Here is a 27,821-nt window from a genome sequence, read left to right on the forward strand (position 1 = left end):
TCTCTCTCTCTCTCTCTCCAAATGTTCCAGTTAACAAGGCACTGTGCCGGGCGAGGAGGGCAAGATATCTTCTTTTTTTTGTGCCAGTTGATTTCACACTGCCAAAGATGGTGGTGGAATGGGATGCCGATCTGAACATGCGCTTCCAATTGGAGCGGTCGGGGAATATTGATCAAAGTTGATCTGACGTTGGATTAAGCAGCATCTCCCAACATCGCTGCATCTGCAGAGAGAGAGAGAGAGAGAGACGGAGAGGGAGGGAGGGAGGGAGGGAGGGAGGGAGCGAGCGGGCTGCAAAGCACAACTCCAGCGCTGCCCTTGGTCGCCAGCGCGTTGCTCGGGATGAAAACACAAGTCCTCACGTCAGCCACCAGCATTAAAGAGACACCGTCGCCGCCGCTGCCGCCGCCTCTCTTATTTGTAACCCGCCGTGCAGGTATTTCCAAGAGTGTTTTATTGTCATATGTCCCAGATGGAACAATGACATTCTTACTTGCAGCAGCACAACAGAACATGTAAACATAGTACACTGTCAACAGTATATAAATGAAAACAAGTTCAGTGTGTGCATATATACATACACACATATACATGTATATATAAATATATACACAAGCATATATTTGAGTTACTCCAGCGTTTTGTGTCTATCTTCAGTGTAAACCAGCATCTGCAGTTCCTTCTAACATATGCACACACACACACACACACACACACACACACACACACACACACACACACACACACACACACACACACACACACACATACAATATATGTGTGTATATATGTTAGAAGGAACTGCAGATGCTGGTTTACACTGAAGATAGACACAAAACGCTGGAGTAACTCAGCGGGACAGGCAGCATCTCTGGAGAGAAGGCATGGGTGACGTTTTGGGCTGAGTCTGAACAAGGGTATAAGGGTCTCTACCAAAACGTCACCCAAGGTCTGAAGAAGCGTACAGACCTGAAACGTCACCCATTCCTTCTCTCCAGTGATGCCTCCTATCCCGCTAAGTTACTCCAGCATTACATATATACAGTATATATATATATATATGTGTGTGTGTATATATATACACACACATATATATATATATATACATATATATATATATATATATATATATACACACACACATATATATATATATATATATACTGTATATATGTAATGCTGGAGTAACTTAGCGGGATAGGAGGCATCATACACATATGTATGTGTATATATATATATATATATACATATATATATATATATATATATGTGTATATATATATATATGTGTATATATATATACACACACACACACACACACACACACACACACACACACACACACACACACACACACACACACACACACACACACACACACACACACACATACTAACTAACAATAATAGTGCACAAAGACAAAACCAATGCACCCAAGTCTATGTAGTTCAGAAGGTACACAAAAATGCTGGATAAACTCAGCGGGTGCAGCAGCATCTATGGAGCGAAGGAAATAGGCAATGTTTCGGGCTTATTTGGAGATTGTAGTGTATAATAGCCTGATGGCTATAGGGAACTGCACCTAAAATAGCATGTGATATGATGCATAATATGCCTCTATTGTCCAAGCGAAGTCCCTTTAGCTTCACAGTAGTGGGACCATTGGAAGGTCCAGCAGCAAGGCTACACGGGTTTGACTCTTGTTTAAAGAATTAGCATTTTGATTATTTTATCAGAAGTTCCAGGAATGAGTGAGTTAACATATTATGAGCGTTTGTCAGCACTAGGCCTCAACTTGCAGGAGTTTAGAAGGTTGAGGGGAGACCTCATTAAAACTCACAGAATAATGGAAGGCATAGATAGAGTGGAAAGGATGTTTCCACTGGTGGGAGAGTCCAGGACCAGAGGTCACAGCCTCAGAATTAAAGGGCATCTTTTAAAAAGGAGGTGAGGAGGAACTTCTTTAGTCAGAGGGTAGCTAATCTGTGGAACTCTTTGCCACAGAAGGCTGTGGAGGCCAAGTCAGTGGATATTTTTAAGGGGGGGATAGTCAAGTTCTTGATTAGAATGGGTGTCAAGGGTTATGGGGAGAAGGCAGGAAACTGGGATTAGGTGGCAGAGATCAGCCATGATTGAAAAATGGAGCAGACTCGATGGGCCGAAGGGCCAAATTATACTCCTATAATTTGTGAACTTGTGAAGTGATATAAACCAGGAAATGCACCTTCTGTGATTATAAACCAGACACGTGGACAATATCGCCAAGGATTCAGAATAAGAAAAAAATCCCACTATATTTCACATACGCTTGCAATAAAATAAATCAAACGGCAAATGTAGATGCGGGAATTATTGGTTGTGCTTGAAGATGTACGGACAACTTATTTATTTCTTCTTCTTGCATATGGCGTGCACAGCCTAAAGTTGTAGGACAACTTGTTCTATTTGATCTTATTTGATTGAGCACGCCAGGTTGATTGCATTCGTTGAAACATGGCGGACCACGTGAAGGTTGCAATCTCCCACCCCACTTATTTATTTAATGGCGTAAATCTCCGACAAGTACTCCCTCGGAATATTGTCAACAGAATTTGACCCCATGTTCCTCAAAGAAACCTGAGGACAGGTAACCAAATCTTGTTCAAAGAGATAGACCACAAACAGCTGGGTCAGGCAGCATCTCTGGAGAAAAGGAGTAGGTGACGTTTTGGGTTGAGACCCTTCTTCACCAGCATCGGCATTTCTTTCCATCACATCTTGATCACTAGAGGTCGTGTTTAGGGCAAAAGAGAGGCGGAGAGGCACTGATTCTCACCTGTCCGCTTCCACCTATGTCCCTCCTTCTGGCTTAACATTTCACTCCCCTTCTCTCCTTGTAAAGGGTGTAACTTTTGAAAGGAGATGAGGAGAAACCTCTTTGGTCAGAAGGTGGTGAGTCTGTGGAATGCATTGCCACAGATGGCTATGAAGGCCAAGTCAATGGCTCAGATGGACAGATACTTCATTATAACCATAAGGGGTTATGGGGAGAAGGCAGGAGAATGGGGTGAGGAGGTAGAGACAGATCAGCCATGATTGAATGGTAGAGTAGACTTCATGGTTCGAATGGCCCAATTCTGCTCCTATTACTTATGAGCATGAACTATTCTCACCTTTTTATCTCTTTTATCACCTACTCCACTGATCTGACAACTCGAGCTCCCTTACCTATCACCTGCCAGTCTTTGTCCTGACCATAGAAACATAGAACATAGAAAATAGGTGCAGGAGTAGGCCATTCAGCCCTTCCGAGCCAGCAACACCATTCAATACGATCATGGCTGATCATCTAAAATCAGTACTCCGTTCCTGCTTTCTCCCAATATCCCTTGATTCCATTAGTCAAGTGAGTTTATTGTCATGTGTCCCTGATAGGACAATGAAATTCTTGCTTTGCTTCAGCACAACAGAACATAGTAGGCATTGACTACAAAACACATGAATAAATAAACTGATCAAGTGCAAATAACAGATAATTGGTGATTAATAATCAGAGTTTTGTTCGAGCCAGGTTTAATAGCCTGTTGACTGTGGGGAAGTAGCTATTCCTGAACCTGGTTGTTGCAGTCTTCAGGCTCCTGTACCTTCTACCTGAAGGTAGCAGGGAGATGAGTGTGTGGCCAGGATGGTGTGGGTCTTTGATGATACTGCCAGCCCTTAGAACGATATCTAACTCTCTCTTGAATACATCAAGAACCCTACCCCACCTCTCTTTTCCAGCTTTATCCCTGCCACTACATCAATCCAGAGAAGGGTCCCGACCCGAAACGTCACCTTTGTCCACTACCTCGGCAAATGCTGTCTCACCTGCTGAGTTCTGCCAGCACTTTGTGTTTTGCTCATATTTGCAGAAGTACAGGATGAGTACCTTTCAGAACATGCATGACACAAGACGTGTTAAAAGACAACACTAGAGATGATACTGGCTCTTCAGTCGATCGTTCGAAGCGATAATTCCTCCAAAGTAGGATGTGCACAAAAATTCCAAGGGTCTGAACCGAGGAAAATTTGGCTGTCAAATAAAAAATTCCAACACAATTTGTGATTCTTTCGGGACAATATCAACAGCAACACATACTGGAAGCCGCTCGCTTGAGTCTGAAGAAGGTCTCGACCCGCAACATCACCCATTCCTTCCACCCAGAGATGCCAACTGTCCCGCTAAGTTACTCCAGCATTTTGTGTCTATCTTCAGCTTAAATATAGTACTTAGTCCATGGAAACAGGTCATGATATGTGTTGGTATTACATTACTGGGGTGGTGCCAGAATCACTTGTGTACTACTCCTGCTTTTTGAAGAAGTTGTTATCTACTGTGTGATTCAAACTACTAAAGTGTTCCGAACATTATGTTCCCCATTCACAAAAGTTGGTTCATGTGAAAACAAACCCATATTGGCAATGGTACCTTCATGTATTATGTATGTGAAGATCTGAGCTCTCTCTTGATCTTCAATACCTATTGCTCTGTACTGATTCTCTGTAATTCACTGCCATTGGGTGGAGCAGATTATTACAAATATTTGAGGTGGAGATGGATAAATACAGTATCTTCTCCGTGGATTGCTACCCTGTCGTGGTGGGGAAGCTTGTGTGGTCCTGAGATCCTGAGAGCGATGCCGTCTGGAGCTATGCTCCTGGTAGGGCCACCCATGGCGGTAAGGTCGAGGGGGAGATCTCTGACAAAGAGCAATCCAACCAAGACCTCAACGGTGGAACAGGCGGAGGACGATGGCTGACCTTAGTGGAGCGTCACGACGGCTGGGAAGGCGGATGAAGGCTGCAGCAGAAAAGGGTCTCCGGTCGTCTTGGACTCCATGCCACTGGATCCTGACCCAGATCTGTCAAGGACCGTGGGGTGGCTGTCTGTGCACCAGTCTCCCCACGTTAAACAAAGTCACGCACCGGCGTCCTCCATATAGGGAATAGCACCCTGGAGACACCCATGGTCAGTACATGACCGATGGAGGCCTAAGAAGAAAGGGACAAATATATGAAAGATCGAGGGTTATGGGGAACTGGGGTAGAAGAGGTGTTGAAGTCTGCATAGATGAACAATGATCACATTGAATGGTGGGGTCGGCTTGAAGGGCTTGGGGTGGGGTCGGCTTGGGGTGGCTTGCTCCTATTCTTATTTTCTTGTGTTTAGTTTTGTTTATAGATACAAAACGGGAAGCAGGTCCTTCGGCCCACTGAGTCTAAGCCAATTATCAATTTAAATCAGGGCGGCACAGTGGCGTAGCAGTAGCATCGTGGCCTTACAGCGTCAGATCGATCCTGACCACGGGTGCTGTCTGGACGGAGTTTGCACGTTCTCCCTGTGATCAGGTGGGTTTTCTCCAGGTGCTCTGGTTCCCCCCACATTCCAAAGAATTACAAGTTTGTAGGTTAATTGGCTTTGGCGAGATTGTAAATTGTCCCTAGTATGTAGGATTGCGCTCGTGTAAGGGGTGATCACTGGTCGGCATGGACTCGGTGGGCCGAAGGGCCTGTTTCCCTGCTATATCTCTAAAGTCTAAAGTCAAAATTTAAAAAAAATTACTAATGTAGGGAAAGAAGGAATTCGAGATGCCAGCTGAGTACATGTATCTTAACCTTGTAAAAGATTACAGCAAATTGTGCTGTTTTGATTTTTTTTGTAATTTTGTGCTCTTTCAGTGATAAAGACTCATTTTTGGTGTTATCTTGCTGACTTGGCTCATGAGCATAAACTGACTGGAAAATGTGCAGTGAACATATATGAGGATGTTGCCAGGACTCGAGGGCCTGAGCTATAGGGAGAGGTTGAACAGGCTTGGACTTTATTCCTTAGAGCGCAGGAGGATGAATGGCAATCTTACGGTGATGTATGTAAATCACTAAGAGAATAGCGAGGGTGAATGCACAGTCCGTTTTCTTAGGTTGGGGAGCCAGGGGCCATAGGCTTAAGGTGAGAGGGGAAAGATTTAGTAGGAACCTGAGAGGCAATGTGTTCACAGAGATAGTGGCGGTGGGTATACTGTATGGAACAAGTTGAGAGAGCAAGCAGTTGAGCTACTATAACAGCATTTAAAAGACACTTGGGTGGATATGAAATGGATAGGTAATGGAGAGGAAATGTTTAAAGTGATCGGACCCAGACACAGGAAACGGGAATAGCTAAGATGGGGCATCTTGGTCTGCATGGATGAGTTGGGCTGAAGGCCCTGTTTCCATACTGTACGACTCTATGACATTATAACTGGTACAGTCAGCTTAGAGAGGACGTGGTTCTCCTGAATGACTTAGCCATTAGAGTAAATAAATTGAATGGTTTGAAGATGATGAGCATTGTTTATCAGCATGGTGCAGTGAGGGTGAGATTGCTGTACTTTTCATGACTGATGCTGACTTGCTGGAAGTATTGGATCTATATAAAGATATCATGAACAAGACTTATTGCACAGTGAATTTGCTCAATCAAACTTGGCACAAAACAGGCAGATTTCCCCAATAAGAGTGGATTAGTGTCTACACTTCCACATGGATGAGCGGGGACCTCAGTGAAACTTACCGATTAGTGAAAGGCCTGGATAGAGTGGATATGGAGAGGATGTTTCCACTAGTGGGTGAGTTAAAGCCCTGTCCCACCTTATGAGTTCATTCAAGAGTTCTCCCGAGTTTGCCCTGATTCGAACATTGGAGATTTACGGTAATGGCCGCTCGTAGGTACTCGGGGCTCTCGTGGACATTTTTCAACATGTTGAAAAATCTTCACGAGTCTTCCCGAGCCTACCGCGTTTCCCGAGTAGCTGCCGTTAGCGTTATGAGCTGCTAAGAGACGTCCCGAGCTCCGACGTACCCGCTACATACATTCTACGTGCTTCCACGAGTTTGAATTTTCTTAAACTCGGGAGAGCTCTTGAATTAGCTCGTACAGTGGGACAGGGCTTTAAGGATCAGCCTCAGAATAAAAGAAGATCCCTTTAGAAAAGAGATGAGGAGGATTTTTTAAATTCAGAGGACGGTGAATCAGTGGAATTCTTTGCCACATAAGGTTGTGGAGGCCAAGTCAATGGATATTTTTAAGGTTGAGATTGATAGATTCTTGATTCGTAAGGGTGTCAGGGGTTACGGGGAGAAGGCAGGAGAATGGGGTTGAGAGGGAAAGATAGAATGGTGGAGTGGACATGATGGGCCGAATGGGCCTAATTCTGCTCCAAATAGTTATGAACATACGTACTTATGGCTATCCTCCCACCCCAACAGCTAAATCACATTCTCTTTGATTTCATGTATTTGTGACTTTTCCCATTGAAGATATCAGATCTATTCTTCTCAACCACTCCCTGAGGTGACAAATCACGAGTTGGGCTGCAATAAAGTACAGAGCAGTTCATTGTCAAAAATCATTCTGTTTCGTGACACCCCAGCACAGAAGTGGGAAGATTCCACGAATGGTTCTCGGCTCAGAGTCGATGCTCACAGACCCGAATCGATCGGAGGAAAATTGAAAGGAAACACCTTTGAGAGGAGTGGGTCATTTGCCTGGAAGTTATTTAATCTCAGCTGTAAGCACTGAACACGGGTATCAATGCAGGCACAGTGGACTGCTGATGCAATCTGGAGCACAAACATCAGAGCCGTTGGAGGAATCCGGAGTGGCGCAGCGGTAGAGTTGCTGCCTGACAGCACCAGAGACCCGGGTTCGATCCTGACTACGGGCGCTGTCTGTACGGAGTTTGTACGTTCTCCCCGTGACCGCGTGGCTTTTCTCCGGGTGTCCCGGTTCAACGGTCCGGGTGGGCGGCGCCACTCACTCGTTTAAATGTAGTTATAGTGGTTTTTTTTTAACTGAGTATGTGGGTGGGGGTGGTGGGGGAAACTTTTAAATCTTTTCCCTGTACGGAGAACCCGACCTTTTCTCTGTCGGGTCTCCGTTGTCGTTGGGGCCTAGCACCGTGGGCGGCCTCCAACCGGAACGACCTGGGGCTCCAGTCGCGGGGCCTGCGGACTTCCCCACCATCGCAGAGCTGGACCGAGTTCGGAGCGGGAGGAGCGGTGGTGGCGAGCTGCTGCAGCCCGACCCCGGAGATTCGGAGGCTCCAGCCGCAGGTCTGATGGACGGTGACACCGGGAGCCCGCGGGTCCCTGGTGGGAGACCGCTTTTCGGGGCTTCCGCAACGGCGACTTCTCCCGCCCGAGTTGCGGGGTTGAGGATGACCTGGAGCGGGGCCTTACATCGCCCGGCGCGGCTTTAATGGCCGCGGAACACTTACCATCGCCCGCCGGGGACTTTGACTCTAACATCCGGAGGAGTGCAGGAGAGAGATAAGACTTTGCCTTCCATCACAGTGAGGAGGAGATTCACTGTGATGGATGTTTGTGTAAATTGTGTTGTGTCGTGGTTCTTTTTGTTGTGTGTATGACTGCAGAAACCAAATTTTGTTTGAACCTCAAGAGGTTCAAATGATAACAAATAAATTGTATTGTATTGTATTGTAACTCTAAAGAGGAGGTTTGTAGGTTAATTGGCCTGTAAATTGTGTGCAGGATAGTGCTGATAGCTGGTCAGCGTAGCTTCGATGGGCCGAAGGGCCTGTTTCCGCACGTCTCTCTAAAGCCTAGAGTGAAGTCTTATTCAGTGGGTCGGGCAGCATCTGTGGAGGGAACTTTGACTCACCATTTCCCTCCACAGATGCTGCCTGACCAGCTGAGATCTTCCCGAAGCTCTCTTAATAATGTTACAGGCAGACCCAAAACTGGAGAGCGTAATGAATTTCCCATCTCCGTTTAATGAATGGCTACATATAAAACAATTTCAGCTTAAACCTTTATGACATGTTTATGCACTCCTTGGAACAAAATCTATTGCCAAAATATTTATTTAAGAGCAGCATCAAAGCTTGTAAGTAAATGTCAGAGATTAGCGGGAATAGCTATAAGATGAAAAGGGCGAAGTTTCAAGGAGTTGTGTGCGGAAAATCTTTACACAGAGGGTGGTTGGTGCGATGTACACACTGCCTGGGGTGGTGGTGGAAGCAGATAGGAAAGTGGGATTTAAGAGGCCTATAGATAAGCACATGGTTTCACGGGGAATGGAGGGATATGGCTCTGATGCAGGCTTTAGTTTCATTCTAGTTTTTGACATACAGCGTTTAAATAGACCGTTTGGCCCACCGAGTTTAGAAGGATGAGGGGGCAATCTTATTGAAACATAAAAAATTATAAAAGGACTGGACAAGCTAGATGCAGGAAAAATGTTCCCAATGTTGGGTGAGTCCAGAACCAGGGACCACAGTCTTAGAATAAAGGGGAGGTCATTTAAGACTGAGGTGAGGAAAAACTTTTTCACCCAGAGAGTTGTGAATTTATGGAATTCCCTGCCACAGAGGGCAGTGGAGGCCAAGTCACTGGATGGATTTAAGAGAGAGTTAGATAGAGCTCTAATGGGCTAGTGGAGTCAAGGGATATGGGGAGAAGGCAGGCATGGGTTATTGATAGGGGACGATCAGCCATGATCACAATGAATGGCAGTGCTGGCTCGAAGGGCCGAATGGCCTCCTCCTGCACCTATTTTCTATGTTTTTATGTTTCTATGAGACGGCAGCGACCAGCGATCCCTGTACACCAGCCCCATCCTACACACACACACACACACACACACACACACACACACACATTAGGGGCCATTTACAATTTTACCCAAGCCAATTAACCGACAAACCTGTACGTCTTTGGAGTGTGGGAGGAAACCGAAGATCTCGGAGAAAACCCTCGAGGTCACGGGGAGAACGTACAAACTCCGTACAGACAGCGCCCGTAGTCAGGATCGAACCCGGGTCTCTGGCGCTGTAAGTCAGCAGCTCTATCGTTGCGCCACTGTGCCACCCAGGCAGAGTAATTTAGTTTGACCTGCCATCATGTTTGGCATGGGCATTGTGGGCCAAAGGGCCTGTTCTTGTACCGTACTGTTCTATGCTCTTAGGAAAGATTCTCAGCAGGAAACATAATGGGTAGGAAGGAATGCCGGTTCACACCGAAGATAGACACAAAATGCTGGAGTAGCTCAGCAGGCCAGGAAGTGTTTCTGGAGAAAAGGAATAGGTGACGTTTGGGGTCGAGACCCCGTCTTCAGACTGAGTCGGGGGAGAGAGAAACTGGAGGTGTGAAAAGGTGCAGAGAACAAATGAATGAAGAGAACTAATCAAAGCCAGCACCAAAGATCAAGGAAAGATGGAGCCCACAATGGTCCATTGTTGGCTGTGGAAAAGGTGTTAGTGAGGGGATACAAACAGTGAAACTAGTAGGTCGATTGGGGTGGGGGAGGGATGGAGAGAGAGGGATTGCAAGAGTGAATGGAAATTAGAGAAATCAATATTCGATACTGCTGGGATATAAGCTGCACAAACAAAATATGAGGTGCTGTTCCTCCAATATGTGTGTGGCCTCACCCTGACAGTGGAGGAGGCCCAGGACAGAAAGGTCAGTTTGGGAATGGAAGGGGGGGGGGGGGGGGAGGGGGGGTGGTGGGGGGTTAAATTGTTTGGCAACCGGGAGATCGTTTAGACCTAGGTGGACTGAGCGGAAATGTTCTTGTTCCCGCTTATTCACGCCATGGAGCTGTGCGGGACTAGGCAATCAAGGATGTGCAATGCAGGTTTCAGGGCTGGACCTTCTGCAGTTCCATCCAGTTTATCACTGTGAGGAGCTCAGGGAAACACTGTGGCAGTGTCACATCAAGCATTTTACAAAGAGCCACTTGGGTTTGCATTATATTTTTTTAATGCTCACAATTATTTCATATGAAAAGATGTTGCGTGACTAGTTAAGCTAATTTACTTCCATGCAGCCAAAATCCTGTGCACTCACTGCAGACCTGCAATTCTCAGGCTTTGCACTGAAGCGGGCCACTCAGTGGTGCAGCGGTAAAACGCTGCCTTACAGGGCCAGAGGCACAGGTTCGAGCCTGACTACGGGTGCTGCCTGTTTGTGCGTTTTAGAGATTTGTACCTCTAAGAGGATAGAGCTTTTTGGAGTTTGTGCATTTTCCCTGTGACCTCTCTCCGGGTGCCCCGGTTTCCTCCCACACTCCAAAGACGTACAGGCTTGTAGGTTAGATTTCAGTAAAATGTAGCTTGTCCCTAGTGTGTCGGGTAGTGCAAGTGTATGGGATGATCGCTGGTCGGTGCGGACTCGGTGGGCCAAAGGGCTCGTTTCCACTCTGTATCTCTAAAGTCAAAACTAAAGTCTAAAATAGGTATGCTGCTTGAAAGATTGAAAGTAAAACTGATGTTTAGACTAGTCTGGAGACACAGCGTGGAGACAGGACTTTCGGCCCACCTCCGAGTCTGCGCCGACCAGCGATCCCTGCACACTAAAGGGTCTGTTCCAATTGGTGATTTTTTTGGCAACTGTCGTCATCATTGACTGGCGTATCAGGTCACTGAAAATGTTGAGGCGTGACGCGGCGTGGCGCGGCGTGATGCGGCGTGATGTGGCGTGGCGCGGCGTGACGCGGCGTGGCGCGGCGTGATGCGGCGTGATGCGGGGTGACGCGGCGTGATGTGGCGTGGCGCGGCATGATGCGGCGTGACGCAACGTGATGACGTATTGACGCACAGTGTTTCCTCAAGTGTCGCAACAATTTTTTTTTTCGCAGCTGGACTTTGAAACGTTCAAAATCTTTTGGCGACCCTGATATGACGCCGGCAGTCGCCGAAAAAAATCGCCAAGTGGGTCAGGCCCTTAACACTATCCCACACACACTAGGGACAATTATTCCATTTATACCAAGCCAATTAACCGACAAAACTGTACGTCTTTGGAGTGTGGGAGGAAACCGAAGATCATGGAGAAAACCCACGTGGGTCACGGTGAAAACGTACAAACTCCGTACCGACAAGCACCTGTAGTCCGGATTCAACCCGGGTCTCTGGCGCTGTGAGGCAGCAACGCTATTGCTGCGCCACCGTGCCGCAGTTTTGGAAATGAGGGTGCAATTAGCCTCAACCCTTTCTCTTAAGCATCATTCCCTCAGGGGCAACGAAAGCTAACTTAATGCCCCTGTCCCACTTAGGAAACCTGAACGGAAACCTCTGGAGACTTTGCGCCCCACCCAAGGTTTCCGTGCGATTCGTGGAGGTTGCAAGTGGTTGCCGGAGGTTGCAGGTAGTGGAAGCAGGTAGGGAGACTGACAAAACCCTCCGGGAACCGCACGGAAACCTTGGGTGGGGCGCAAAGTCTCCAGAGGTTTCCGTTCAGGTTTCCTAAGTGGGACAGGGGCATAAAGAAATAAAGTGCTTGACTGTTTTGAACTGAATTTGCAGTATTGATGAAGTCTGACACAGCAGTGAAGCCTAGAGAGGCTGGACATTGGGGCGTGCTGTTTGCACCTGCTTACTTAATGAATTTATTAAAAAGAGGATATTTTCAGATTGACTATGTTAATGGATGTCAATGCCTTTCAGCACTTCTCCATTTCACTGTGACATTGTCATTAAAAACTGGTTCACTCTGACAAAGCTTTTAAAAAGGGCTAACGAAAGTTGAACGAAAAAAATAAAAATGCACGGTGAAAATCCTGACACACTTGAGGACCAGAAACATTTTCAAATGAAGGAAGAAATAGAATATCCAAGTTATAAGATGGTGCCAATAATGGGCCATAAGACCATAAGACATACGTACGAGCAGTATTAGGCCATTTCTACTCACCTTACTAATCAAGAATCTGTCAATCTCTGCTTTAAAAATACTCAATGACTTGGCCTCCACCGTCGTCTATGGCAATGAATCCCACAGATTCACCACCCTCAGGCTCAAGAAATGCCTCCTCATCTCCATTCCAAATGTACATCCTTGTATTTGATGTTGTGCCTCTGGTCCTAGACTCTCCCACCGCTGGAACCATCCTCTCCACATCCACGCTATCTAGGCCTTTCGTTATTCGCGGCACGCACGGTGGCGCAGCTGGTAGTGCTGCTGCCTCACAGCGCCGGAGACCCGGATTTGATCCTGACCTTGGGATGCTCTCTGTGTGGAGTTTGCACGTTCACCCATTACTGCATGGGTTTCCTCTGGGTGCTCCGGTTTCCTCCCACATCCCAGAGATGTGCGGGTTGGCCCTCTGTAAATTGCCCCTATTGTGCATGGAGTGGATGAGAAAGTGGGATAACATTGAGTCAGTGTGAACAGGTGATAGATGGTTGGTGTGGGCCGAATGGCCTGTTTCCATGCCGAATCTCTAAAACTAACACTAAAACTTCACCACCACCATTCTTCCTCAAAGACCAGCCACCAGCTAATCCTAATCTTAATGCAATTAGAAGGTAGACAAAAATGCTGGAGAAACTCAGCGGGTGAGGCAGCATCGATGGAGCGAGGGAAATAGGCGACGTTTCGGGTCGAAACCCTTCTTCAGACTGGATGCAATTAATGCAAATTAATCTTAATGTAATTAGTTTCGTTTAGTTTAGATTAGATATACAGCATGGAAACAGGCCTTTCAATCCACTGAGTCCGCGCCGACCAGCGATCCCCGCACACTGCTTCTTTAATCAGAGGGTAGTTAATCTGTGGAATTCATTGCCACAGAGGGCTGTCAGTGGATATTTTTAAGGCAGAGATAGACCAATTCTTGATTAGAATGGATGTCAAGGGTTATGGGGAGAAGGCAACAGAATGGGATTAGGAGGCAGAGATCAGCCATGTTTGAATGGCGATGGGCCGAATGGCCTAATTCTACTCCTATAACTTGTGAACACTAGCTATCTCCTACACACGAGGGACAATTTTACATTGGTTCTACCAAAGCCAATTAACCTACAAACCTGCACGTCTTTGGAGTGTGGAAGGAAACCGGAGCACCCGGAGAAAACCCACGCAGGTCACGGGGAGAACGAACAAACCCTGTACAGACAGCACCAGTAGTCAGGATCAAGCCTGGAACTCTAGTGCTGGAAGACAGCAACTCTACCGCTGCGCCACCGTGCCGCTTCTGGCCAGCCTTCCCATCTTCTTATGTTTATGAACTCATCCTAAACTTTGCAGTCTGCGTCCTAATTTGCACGGTGCGGTACCTCCCGCAGTGCTGCTGGGTTGTGAATGACATGGTTTAATTCATTGCCACTGGCAGCGCATTCCACAGAGTAACCAACCTTTGATGCCACCAACTGTGAGAGAAAGATTTTGTCCATCTACTCTGTGCCTCCCATAATCTTAAATATTTCTATTAGGTCAGTTAAGGGCCTGTCCCACTTGGCGATTGTTAAGGCGACTGCCGGTTACTGCACTGCCACCACATGGTCGCCGGGGTGTCGCTTGTACGGTTGTGAGTCGTCTCCTCAGTCGCCCAAAGAGTCGTAGCGTCTTTCTGGTCGCCGCTGAATTTTCAACATGTTGACTTGAAACTTTTTCGGAGACAGTCGACGACAGTGGGTTTGATGCCAATGAGCGTAGCTTGACTTCTCCTGACGTAGGTGCTGTCGTAGTTGCCACCAGGTTAATGTTGGTTGTCGCCAGGTTAACGTAGGTTGTCGCCCGTGCTGACTTTGTTTTTTTGTTGTTGTTAAAGTAATGATTCTCTTTCAAATTTTATATCGAAGGGAGGTCCAGTCGCTGTTTTTTCGGCGACCTGCTACGACTATGACAGTCGCCGGCAGTCGTTCAAAAATAGCCAAAGTGAGACAGGCCCTTATGCCCCTGTTCCACTTAGGAAACCTGAACGGAAACCTCTGGAGACTTTGCGCCCCACCCAAGGTTTCCGTGCGGTTCCCGGAGGTTTTTGTCAGTCTCCCTACCTGCTTCCACTACCTGCAACCTCCGGCAACCACCTGCAACCTCCGGGAACCGCACGGAAACCTTGGGTGGGGCGCAAAGTCTCCAGAGGTTTCCGTTCAGGTTTCCTAAGTGGGACAGGGGCATTTTTAGTGTAAGGAGGTGATGAGAAAGTGGAACAACACATGGAACTTGTGTAGAAACAAGGAACTGCAGATGCTGGTTTGCACAAAAGGACACAGAGTGCTGGAGAAACTCAGCAGGTCAGGCAGCATCTCTGGGGAACATGGATGGGTGATGCTTCAGGTCAGGACCCGAAAGAATGGTGCAAATTTGATTCAATTATGCAGCACATTCCACATCTCCTATGTTTCAAAATTTGAAGCATTATTACAGAATAGTTAAATAAGGGTATTGAGGTATAGTTACTGGTCCACATATAAGGGCTTATGTGTGTGAGTGATTGGTGGTGGTCGGAGGGGCCGTAGGCGCAGATTGGCAGCCACGCTTCCATCAGTCTGCCCCAGGGCAGCTGTGGCTACAGAAGCAGCTTACCACCACCGAGTGTGACTGAGGAGTGAATGAATAATGCGATGTAAAGCGCCTTGAGTATTAGAAAGGCGCTATATAAATCCCATCCATTATTATTATTATTATCTCATGTTATTTGAAGAACGTGACTACAAACCACATAATGCCATCTTGAGAATTTAAATCTTATTCAAAGTAATTTGAAAATAATAAAATATAACTCTGATATTGGTAAATGTGATCAGGATATGGTTTGATTATGATGAAAGCTAAGCTGGTTTCTTCGTCTTAGTTTTGTTTGGAGATACAGCGCGGAAACATGCCCTTCGGTCTCCTGAGCCCTCGCCGACCATCGATCACCTGTTCTGTGCCCTACAAACCAGAGGCAATTATTGCAAAAGACAATTAACCTACAAACCCGCACGTCTTTGGAGTGTGGGAGGAAACCGGAGCACCCGGAGAGAACCTACGTGGTCATAGAAACATAGAAACATAGAAATTAGGTGCAGGAGTAGGCCATTCGGCCCTTCGAGCCTGCACCGCCATTCAATATGATCATGGCTGATCATCCAACTCAGTATCCTGTACCTGCCTTCTCTCCATACCCCCTGATCCCTTTAGCCACAAGGGCCACATCTAACTCCCTCTTAAATATAGCCAATGAACTGGCCTCAACTACCTTCTGTGGCAGAGAATTCCAGAGGGGATGGGGAAAACGTCATGGGGAGAACGTCCAAACTCCGCACAGACAGCATCCGCGGTCGGGATTGAACCAGTGATGTGAGTCAGCAGCTCTACCGCCACTCCACTGTGCCACCCCCTGTATAGTCTCCAGTTCCACATTAGTGTGAGAGATTCTTAAATTCCCTCTGACCAACAAATGTCTCTGTGCCATAAAACAAGAAATTGCCCTTCATCGTCTTCTTAGTGAAAAGAAATTGGATAATAAATTCCAGCCTTGGCAGTTATGTTCACACACAGAAATTAATTACAAAAATAATCCACAGTATATTGAAGGTGCAAAAATATTTATATATGTAGTGATCTTTTCATGTCAAACAGTAGTTTCTATATATGTTGACAATGCAGCAATGTTAATAGATTTTGAGCCCCAGGTCAAAAGAATAGCAACTCATTACTTCATTCAGAAATTTTATTCAAAATGCATTACAATGTAGCCTTTTTGATCATTTATATAAGCTCACTCAGCTTTTTCCCCATCTTAGACCTGAACGCTGCAATATTAGTCTGATATCATTTCTTGCCAGAAGTTTCAGGAAAAGTCGTTTCCAGGGGATTTTGAAGAATTAAGGCAATACTTGAAAAGGAAAATCTCATTGCCATTCATAATTTGTTTCTCTTGTAAGGCGTTACATCCTCCACAGGCGATTGAAAGGTACAAGCGAAGTCATTTCACAACTTTGAGAGATAGGTTATTGGTAAATGGGAAATGGGAGAGTTTATTGCACATAATGCAATGGCGTCATTCACTAAAATTGATCTTGCTTGTGTTATAGTTCCTGAGAAAATGTGATATGGAATGTCCCCAAATAAGCAGCGCATTAATGGAATTCTGGAAGAAAAGCTCGTGACGGAAATAAAATTGCAAGAGGTAAGCGATTTGCACGGATGCCGCACAATACAACAAAATGGATGTTACCACAAGTAAGTTTGTGGAGAGAGGTTTTCTAATTGTAGGTTGATATGCATCTGGTGAGACGCCAGAAGCCTGTAGTTTCTTGCACGCCAGGATATTACTAGGGGAGATGATAGAAACATAGAAACATAGAAAATAGGTGCAGGAGTAGGCCATTCGGCCCTTCGAGCCTGCACCGCCATTCAATATGATCATGGCTGATCATCCAACTCAGTATCCTGTACCTGCCTTCTCTCCATACCCCCTGGTCCCTTTAGCCACAAGGGCCACATCTAACTCCCTCTTAAATATAGCCAATGAACTGGCCTCAACTACCTTCTGTGGCAGAGAGTTCCAGAGATTCACCACTCTCTGTGTGAAAAATGTTTTTCTCATCTCAGTCCTAAAGGATTTCCCCTCTATCCTTAAGCTGTGACCCCTTGTCCTGGACTTCCCCAACATCAGGAACAATCTTCCTGCATCTAGCCTGTCCAACCCCTTGAGAATTTTGTAAGTTTCTATAAGATCCCCCCTCAATCTCCTAAATTCTAGCGAGTACAAGGCGAGTCTATCCAGTCTTTCTTCATATGAAAGTCCTGACATCTCAGGAATCAGTCTGGTGAACCTTCTCTGCACTCCCTCTATGGCAATAAGTCCTTCCTCAGATTTGGAGACCAAAACTGTACGCAATACTCCAGGTGTGGTCTCACCAAGACCCTGTACAACTGCAGTAGAACCTCCCTGCTCCTGTACTCAAATCCTTTTGCTATGATAAAGAGGAAGAGTATGAGTGAGACAGAGATAGTCACGTAATCACAGCAGTATTTATGTAATGACCGCCAGCCCAGAATCGTGATTAGTTTAGTCTAGTTTAGTTTAGTTTAGAGATACAGCGTGGAAACAGGCCCTTCAGCCCACCGAGTCCATGCCGACCAGCGATCCCTATACGTTAACGCTCTCCTACACACATTAGAGATAATTTATATTTATAACAAGCCAATTAACCTACAAACCTGTACATCTTTGGAATGTGGGAGGAACCCAAAGATCTCGGAGAAAAACCCATGTGGTCATGGGGAGAACGTACAAATTCCGTACAAACAATAGCACCCATAGTCAGGATCGAACCTGGGTCAACTGGTGCTGTAAGGCAGCAATGCTAATTCTACGCCACCATGCTGCCCCACTTAACTCATTCCCTGCAGAATAAGGTCAATGATTGGTCCCAAACAGCACCAGGATCTTTGCAGATTTATTCTCAGCCATCATTAACCAGAGAGTTGTGGGTGATGTGGATATAGAACAAGTTGCAAGTGGAGGCAGTTGAGGCTTTAGACTTTGGAATATGTTCTTCGGCCCACCGGGTCTGTGTCGACCAGCTATCACCCAGTACACTAGCACTATCCTACACACTAGGGACAATTTACAATTTTATAGAATCCAATGAACCTACAAACCTGTACGTTTTTGGAATGTGGGAGGAAACCGAAATCTCAGAGAAAACCCACGCAGTCAGGAGTTGGAGTTTGTACGTTCTCCCTGTGACCGCATGTTCCCTGGGTGTTCTGGTTTCCTCCCGCCCTCCAAAGACATGCAGGTTTGTAGGCCAATTGGCTTTGGTAAAAAGATGGTAAATTGTTCCTAGTGTGCGGGATGGTTTTATTGTGCGGAGATCGCTGGTCGGCGCAGACTCAGTGGGCAGAAGGGTCTCCAAATGCGGCACCCACATAAATTGGTCTGACGTTACTTGAAACTTTCTTGGCTTTTATGAACATTGTTGGTGCGACGACAGATTTTGAACAGAACTTTGTAAATGGAATTACCAGTCACCTGCTATGTGAGTTGTTTGTGAGAAGAATATTGATTCAACCATTGAAAGGATTGTTTCCTTCAATTAGTGGTCAAAAGAACTTTGGTATTCATCTGAACAAAGGGAACAGGAAAGTGGAGTGTCTTCTTCAAGTCTTCTTCAAGAATAGCATCACCACCTCCAAAGCTGTATTGATTTAGACAGAACTCTCAGCTTGGTATAAGTGGCAGATCCCAAGTGCACAGTTGCATAGTGGTATATTAAAAACCAAGAACAAACATCGTCTAGGATTTAATGGAAAAAGGTGGAAGGTGATTTATTTTTGCTGGGGTGTGCGAAGAAAGGAATAAAATGTTTAAGTAAGGAAGTAACTCTGAACCCCTGAGATGGATCGGTTGAGCATTAACTGGAATTAACTGGAGGTTCGACCGCCCCGACGCGTGGGCTCCGACTGCCCTGACGCGTGGGCTCCGATCGCCCCGACACGGGAACTTCGATCGCCGGCTGCGGGAGCTTTGATCGCCACGACTGCGAATGTTTCAACTGCCCCGATCGCGGGAGAATAAAGAGGAAAGAAGGTAAGATTTTACTGTCTTCCATCACAGTGGGGAATGTGGAGGAGCCGCTGTGGTGGATGTTTATGTTAAATTTTATGCAGATGTGTGTCTTTAGTTGCTTTTGATTTGGTATGACTGTATGGTATGACTTGATAGAGGTCTTTAAAATGATGAGAGGGATAGACAGAGTTGACGTGGATAAGCTTTTCCCATTGAGAGTAGGGAAGATTCAAACAAGGGGACATGACATCAGAATTAAGGGACAGAAGTTTAGGGGTAACATGAGGGGGAACTTCTTTACTCAGAGAGTGGTAGCGGTGTGGAATGAGCTTCCAGTGGAAGTGGTGGAGGCAGGTTCGATTTTATCATTTTTAAAATAAATTGGATAGGTATATGGAAAGGAAGGGAGGGTTATGGTCTGAGTGCAGGTAGATGGGACTAGGGGAAAATAAGTGTTCGGCACGGACTTGTAGGGCCGAGATGGCCTGTTTCCATGCTGTAATTGTTATATGGTTATATGGCAAATCAATTTTCACTGGACCATAAATGGTACACGTGACAATAATCGGAGTCACTGCCTCAAAAAGGCAGCCAACATCATCAGAGACCCACACCATCTTGGCCACCACCCACACTCATCTCACCACTGCCATTGGGAAGAAGGTACAGGAGCCTGAAAACTGTAATGAACAGGTTCAGGAACAGCTTCTTCCCTACAGCCATTAGGCTATTAAACACGACAATCTCATATAGGCTCTGAACTACAATAGACTATTATCTATTTAACTAAAAGTCTCATCATGACCACTTCCTGTTTGCGCTGTACATAAATTTTAGAAAAAAACACTACCCTATATCGCTATGATTTTTGGCCATCTTACTCACAGTCCTCCTCCACTGATGCAGCTCCGAGGATTTTTCCGATCAATGAAAAATAAAAAAGTTATGAACGTTTAAAAAATCTTGAGATCAGCTGATTGGTCCTCTCGCCTGTCAATCACCATGATGAAGCTAACGCACCTTCCGGGGGGGGAGGACTATAAAACCCCGGATGCCTGGACATGAGTCAGTCACTCTGGAAGATTGCGAGGGAGAGGCCACAACTTTGATTCTAAGCTGTGAACCAACTGAACTGTGAGTCTGCAATGTACTTGCAATAAATTATTTATTAGACCTTAATGAAAATGCAATGACTTGTTTGGCCTGCCCTGCCTGTCCTTGCAACTGCAATGCAAAATTGGAAATGAAATGACAATGCAATGAGTTGATTGGCCTGCCCTGCCCGTGCTTGAAACTGCAATGCAAAATTTGAAATGAAATGACAATGCAATGAGTTGTTTTCCCTGCCCTGCCTGTGCTTGAAAGTGCAATGCAAAATTGGAAATGAAATGACAATGCAATTAATTGTTTGGTCTTCCGTGCTTGAAATGGAAATGGAGTTGAAATTGAAATTGAAATAAGCGGTTGGCCTGCCCTGTGCTTGAAATGGAAATGAAGTTGACATTGAAATTGAAATGAGGTGTTGGCCTGCCCTGTGCTTGAAATGGAAATGGAATTGAAATTGAAATTGAAATGAGGTGTTGGCCTGCCCTGTGCTTGAAATGGAAATGGAATTGAAATTGAAATTGAAATGAGGTGTTGGCCTGCCCTGTGCTTGAAATGGGAAGGAAACTGAAATTGAAATTGAAAAGAGGTTTTGGCCTGCCCTGTGCTTGAAATGGAAATGGAATTGAAATTGAAATTTAAACAAGGTGTTGGCTTGCCCTGTGCTTGAAATAGAATGGAAATTGAAATATAAATGAGATGTTGGCCTGCCCTGTGCTTGAAATGGAAAGGAAATTCAAATTCAAATTGAAATGAATTGTTAGCCTGCCCTGTGTTTGAAATTGAAATGGAAATGGAAATGAAATGAAAATGAAATTAGGTGTTTGGCCTGCCCTGTGCTTGAAATCGAAATGGAAATGAAATTAAATGAAATTTGTTTGGCCTGCCTGAAACCACTCATTTCAACCCACAAGACCCCTATTAACCAGTCCCTTTTGCCCAAAATTCCCATATTAGCCCAAGAGAAGCATTTTAGCCCAAAAGGCCTTTCACCGAGATTTCACTCAGATTTATTTTTAAAGAGTCCCTTCGGCAAACCAGGACCGTACTAGCCCAGAATGAGTCCTTTCGGTCCGTCAGTAAGTATTCCCCCTGCAAATACTAAATCTCACCCCAGTATTTGTCACCCTCGCTTCTTTGGCTCTCTGTGAGATCCAGGGCAGGATAGATTTTCCTCCTTCACTGCTGTGATCTGCAGAAAAAGATGAAAAATGTCTAAAATTGATTCTCCATCCTCTCCCCCTTCTCTCTCACAGTTTCTCACCTGTTTTGGGCAGAATTTCTGGCAGTTTCTGAACTGCCAGCCTACCAGGCCTGAGTGACTGAGCTGCCAGCCCACCAGGGCTGAGTGACTAAGCTGCCAGCCCACCAGGCATGAGTGACTGAGCTGCCAGCCCACCAGGCCTGAGTGACTGAGCTGCCATACCACACTGAACTTTTTTTTATAGACAATAGACAACAGACAATAGACAATAGGTGCAGGAGTAGGCCATTCGGCCCTTCGAGCCAGCACCGCCATTCAATGTGAAACATTGAAACATATAAGATTATTAAAGGTTTGGACACGCTAGAGGCAGGGAACATGTTCCCAATGTTGGGGGAGTCCAGAACCAGGGGCCACTGTTTAAGAATAAAGAGTAAGCCATTTAGAACGGAGACGAGGAAACACTTTTTCTCACAGAGAGTGGTGAGTCTGTGGAATTCTCTGCCTCAGAGGGCAGTGGAGGCAGGTTCTCTGGATGCTTTCAAGAGAGAGCTAGATAGGGCTCTTAAAAATAGCGGATATGGGGAGAAGGCAGGAACGGGGTACTGATTGGGGATGATCAGCCATGATCACATTGAATGGCGGTGCTGGCTCGAAGGGCCGAGTGGCCTACTCCTGCACCTATTGCCTATTGTCTATGGTCTATTGACAGAAGGTAGTTGAGGCCAGTTCGTTGGCTATATTTAAGAGGGAGTTAGATGTGGCCCTTGTGGCTAAAGGGATCAGGGGGTATTGAGAGAAGGCAGGTACAGGATACTGAGTTGGATGATCAGCCATGATCATATTGAATGGCGGTGCAGGCTCGAAGGGCCGAATGGCCTACACCTGCACCTATTTTCTATGTTTCTATGTTTCTATTGTCTATTGATCATGGCTGATCATCCCCAGTACCCCGTTCCTGCCTTCTCCCCATTCCCCTGACTCCTCTATCTTTAAGAGCCCTATCTAGCTCTCTCTTGAAAGTATCCAAATAACTCTCTTATAGCGGCAGTAGACCCGGGTTCGTTCCTGACTACGGGCACTGTCTGTACAGAATTTGAGTGTTCTCCCCATGACCTCGCGGGGTTTTCCGAGATCTTTGGTTTCCTCCCACATTTTAAAGACCTAATTGTTTGTAGGTTAATTGGCTTGGTATAACTGTAAATTGTCCCTAGTATGTGTACATGTCGTGTTAATATGCGGGGATCGCTGCGGTGCAGACTCGATGGGAGGAAGGGCCTATTTCCGCGCTGTATCTCTAAACGAAACTAAACTTATGTTCCTACTTCACTACTTCAATAATAATCAGAGCACTGTCCCATTTATCAGCTTGAGTTCACATATTGTCAATGGGGAATTTGATGTGTATGTCCCCTCTATGTGCAGTGTCAGAAGTGTTAGCTTAAATGTGTTATAAACCAGGCCAACCGTAAATGCACTGAAGACCATAAGACACTCAGGAGAAACCACAAAACCAGAATCCTCATCAGGATTCAGCAGATACATTTGTTTTTGTGGAGCAGAAATATACTTACACGTATTTGCAAAGTAGTTCAATTTGGATAGAGTGGCACAGAGTGGTAGTGTTGCTGCCTCACAGCACCAGAGACCCGGGTTTGATCCTAACCGTGGCTGCTTTCAGTGTGGAGTTTGCTCGTTCTCCCTGTGACTCATGCAGGGTTTCCTCCGGTTGCAACAGTTTCCTCCCACATCCCAACGAAGTGCAGGTTCGTAAGTTAATATGGCCTCTGTAAAAATTGCCCTTCGGATGAGAAAGTAAGATAACATAGAACTAGTGTGATGGGTTGATTGATGGTCGGCATGGACACGGTGGGCTGAAGGGCCTCTTTCCCTGCTGTAATCTCCACACTAAACTAACACCGAATAATGTGAAATCAATTGCATTTAATGATGTAACATTGATTACGTACCAGCTTCACTGATAATTGCTTACACAGAAATACTGAGGCAATTTCATCTAAATCATTTTGTTTGCATATTATGACAATATCAGGCTTGTAAATTGGCAGCAAAATATAATTAATATTTTGTTCTTACAGCAGAAACAGAATTCTGTAGTTGCATCTGTCTTTGATTCACAAATTGCCAGGCACCTATTAGCAGAGGGAGAATTATATAATACCTGGACATTTTCGGTAATATGTCTACAAAGATCTGGAACTGAAATATTCTGTAGTGAATTTGCTGCTTTTTAGCTTTTTTTGGCCGGTGATGTTTACTAACCAATTGCCAGGATTCTCTTCCTGTGTTCTGGCACCTCAATATGTTTGTCCTTCTGCATAGCCAGGTTGTGCAACATATAACACACTGTGAAGATGTGACTTGAAAGATTCCATTTTTATCGGGCCACTTTGGGAACTTCGAAGATGGTCAAAATACAGAACCCCTATCGGAGTGTGGCAAATGCTCTACACGTTCTGCCTTGGTTGTCAAATGATCATCGCTGCATCAGGATTCCCCAACTAGTCAATGGACCGCATGGTTTTTAACACCTCATTTTCAGAACACATCATGGTCTCAGGAAATGCATCTATATCATCTAGTTTGTCCAAGAGAGTGAATCACAGTTTCCATGTAGTATCTCTGAACTAGAAAACGAAACGGTTGAGTATCTGCCTTATTTTGCATTCAAAATGGAATGAAAACTTCTCGTGGTGGTGGTCTCTCACCAATTAACCCTGAGTGCAAATCAAGCTCTTCGGGGTGACATGATGCAGCAACAATAGAGTTGATGCCTTAAGCTCCTGTCCCACTTAGGAAACCTGAACGGAAACCTCTGGAGACTTTGCGCCCAACCCAAGGTTTCCGTGGAAACCTTGGGTGGGGCGCAAAGTCTCCAGAGGTTTCCGTTCAGGTTTCCTAAGTGGGACAGGGGCATTACAGCACCAGAGATCCGGGTTTTCATCCTAACCACGGGTGCTGTCTCTACGAAGTCTGCACGCTCTCCCCGTGACCGCGTGGGTTTTCTCCGAGATCTTTGGTTTACTCCACGTTCCAAAGATGCGCAGGTTAATTGGCTTCAATAAAATGTAGGGCAGAACTAGTATCAGATTCAGATTCAGATTCAACTTTAATTGTCATTGTCAGTGTACAGTACAGAGACAACGAAATGCAGTATGTAGCTGTGATCGCTGGTCGGAGCGGTATCGGTGGGCCGAAGGGACCATTTCCACGCACTGTATCTAAACTAAACTAAACCAAACTAAACTAAACGCTTGTGGTAGGATAACTCATAGGTGATAAGGTCAAAAGGAAGGGATCAGACAAGTAAAGGTCTGTCTCTAAAACCTCAACAGCAAAGGGAATGGATAAAAGGGACTTCAATGGCTATGATGAGGAATGATGGCCCAAGAAGTTGCAGCTTTGCCAACAATTTCTGATTTACTTTCAGACAAGGTTTGTCAGTGATTGTCAGTGTGCAATAGTTTTCCCGTGTGAAAAAAAAGTCACACAGGCATTTTTCCATTGGAGTTGTGAATGAAGTGCAATTTGGCATCTGCAAAGAGAACTGAGTGACCTTTTTTTGGAATTTACCGTTCAACATTTTGAACCCTTGCTCAGGTCGAGACCCTTCTTCAGACGGAGAGTCAGGGGATGGGGGAAACTTGAGATATGAAAAGCTACAAAGAACATATGAATGAAAGGTGGGAAAAGGAACAAATCAAAGCCAGCAAGGATGTTCGAGGAAAGGAGGAGCCCACAAGGATCCATTGTTGGCTGCGGAGAAGATGATAACGAGCGGATACAAACAGTGAAACTAAGCAAGAAGACAGTGAATCTAGTAGGAAGGCCAGAGTGGGGGGAGGGAAAGAGGGAATGCAGGGGTTACTTGAAGCTAGAGAAATCGATATTCTATACCGCTGGATTGTAAGATGTCCAAGTGAAATCTGAGGTGCTGTTCCTGCAATTTGCACATGGCCTCACTCTGACAGTGGAGGAGGCCCAGGACAGAAAGGTCAGTGTGGGAATGGGAAGGGGAGTTGGGAACCAAGAGATTGCGTAGGCCAATGCTGACTGACTGAAGGCAAGTGCAAGCATCTCTAGTAGATTGGAGGGGTGTCTTGTTTCTTTAACAGCTTCTGGTGCTTGACCTAAAAAATCCTCAGTGAAGAATCCTCACCCTGTTTTAAAAAAAAAAAGAGGTGGCTAGTGCAGCATTTTGCTCAGTAGCCTGTGATATTGCCAACTTCGTAATCAAGATGACGGTAGACCATCTGATCAAGAATACTTAATGTAATTTCAATTCTCAGGAGCGATTCCGTTTGGAATATAGAGAGAATATTTAAAGAACAGGGGGTAAGATCTATTTCTACCATAGCAGGAATGTAGCTGATGCCAGAGGTTTGCTCTCAAACAGTGAATGATACAAGTTTCACAGCTTGAACATATGGATCAATGCATCTTTCAAGCTAATGATGTCTGCATCTTCAAAGCAGCGGCAGAAAATATACCTCCTACATTTTTCACTCAGCCATAATTATTTCAACTGGAAACCAACAGTTTTAAGGGCCTGTCCCACTAACGTGACTTTTCAGAGACTGTCTTCGACCTTCAAGCTCGAGGGCACTCGCCTGAAAAGCCTCGAGCTGGATCGACCGTCAACACACACACACACACACACACACACACACACACACACACACACACACACACACACACACACACACACACACACACACACACACACACACACACACACACGCACACACGCACACACACACACACACACAAACACATCGCCAAGGCGGGGGCCAGGGAAAGCGGGGGAGCGCTGAAATTCACACCCGCGATGAACAGGAAGGTAAAAGATGGCTGGCACAGTGTAAGGTAAGTCCTTTAGAGAGCGCGGAGAGGTGGGGGGGAAGAGAAGGGGAGAGAAGGGGAGAGAAGGGGGGAGAAGGGGGGGGAGAAGGAGTGGTGACACATTTAAGTAGCCAGACAACTTTTACTAAGTTTAGCGGGCATTTAACATTACCGGTCGGTTTTCCTTGGTTCTGAAAACTCCAATGAGCCAATGCCCAGTCAGCAAAGGAGATTGCCTACGGCTGCCCTCGACTGCCTATAACTACATAGCGACCCCACTCTACTGCACTACGAGTTCAATAGAACCATGCCGACCAATTTTTACTCGCGGAAATTTTTTCAACATGCTGAAAATATTTCCTCGAGCAAACTGAGGCCGCGTGTATGAGGGAACTTCCCTCAAGCATGAAGGAGAGTTCCAGTGACCTCCTAGGACCTCCTAGGACCATGTGTCGACCATGCTGCGAGTTTGAGTCAAGCACAAACTCTTCTAAACTCGCAGATTAAGTCCCCGCAGTGGGACAGCCCCTTTAGAGCCGTCAATGGATTTAATAAAGTGAAATCATCAATTGGAGGTTATAATGAATACTTTGTCACTTTCTTGGCGCCCTTTATCGAGTTTGTACGTTCTCCCCGTGACATGCGTGGGTTTTCCCTGAGATTTTCGGCTTCCTCCCACACTGCATAGGTTTGTAGGTTAAGCGGCATGGTTATAAATGTAAAATTCTCCCAAGTGTGTGTAGGATAGTGTAGATGTGCGGGGATCACATGTGCTGGTTGGTGTGGACTTGGTGGGATGAAATGCCTCTTTCTGTGCTATACCTCTGAACTAAAAACTAAACTATACGTGGCAACTCCTTGCACACCTTGTGTATGGAATGCAAAACAAAAATGTCACCGTGACTTATTACATGTGATAATGATTTCTATGTTTCTATGTAATAAAGTGTCAACCAACCGATCAACCGATCGATCAATCAATCGATCAATCGACAAATCCACCAATCGACCAATCGACCAATCGACCAATCGACCAATCGACCAATCGACCAATCAATAATTATTAAGGTGGTATTTATTTAAAATTCATTATTTCAGAAAATTTTAAGTAGCAGATGAAGACAAGGCCATGGTGATTGGAATAATTGATACACTTTATAAGTACAGTGGATCCTCATTATAGAGGACCATAGTGGGGGGAATGTTTAGTTGAGTTTAGTTTATTGTCACGTGTACTGAGGTACAGTGAAAGACTTTTGTTGCGTGTTATCCAGTCAGCGGAAAGACAATACATAATCACAATACATACATTCAGCACTGCTCTCTGGTTGTGGTAGGATG

General features: G+C 45.6%; 2 long non-coding RNA genes across 2 annotated transcripts; both read left to right on the forward strand.

Annotated features, from left to right (window-relative positions):
• Nucleotides 1–56: 56 nt before the first annotated feature.
• Nucleotides 57–27,462, forward strand: LOC116979410. The gene is made up of 3 exons (XR_004413717.1): nt 57–436; nt 16,824–16,918; nt 27,428–27,462. It is a non-coding gene; the product is annotated as an uncharacterized LOC116979410 (long non-coding RNA).
• LOC116979409 lies at nt 1,798–6,632 on the forward strand. The gene is made up of 3 exons (XR_004413716.1): nt 1,798–1,812; nt 5,040–5,046; nt 6,550–6,632. It is a non-coding gene; the product is annotated as an uncharacterized LOC116979409 (long non-coding RNA).
• Nucleotides 27,463–27,821: the final 359 nt, after the last annotated feature.

The sequence above is a fragment of the Amblyraja radiata genome, chromosome 12 (genome assembly GCF_010909765.2).
Source record: "Amblyraja radiata isolate CabotCenter1 chromosome 12, sAmbRad1.1.pri, whole genome shotgun sequence".
NCBI classification, from domain to species: Eukaryota; Metazoa; Chordata; class Chondrichthyes; order Rajiformes; family Rajidae; genus Amblyraja; species Amblyraja radiata.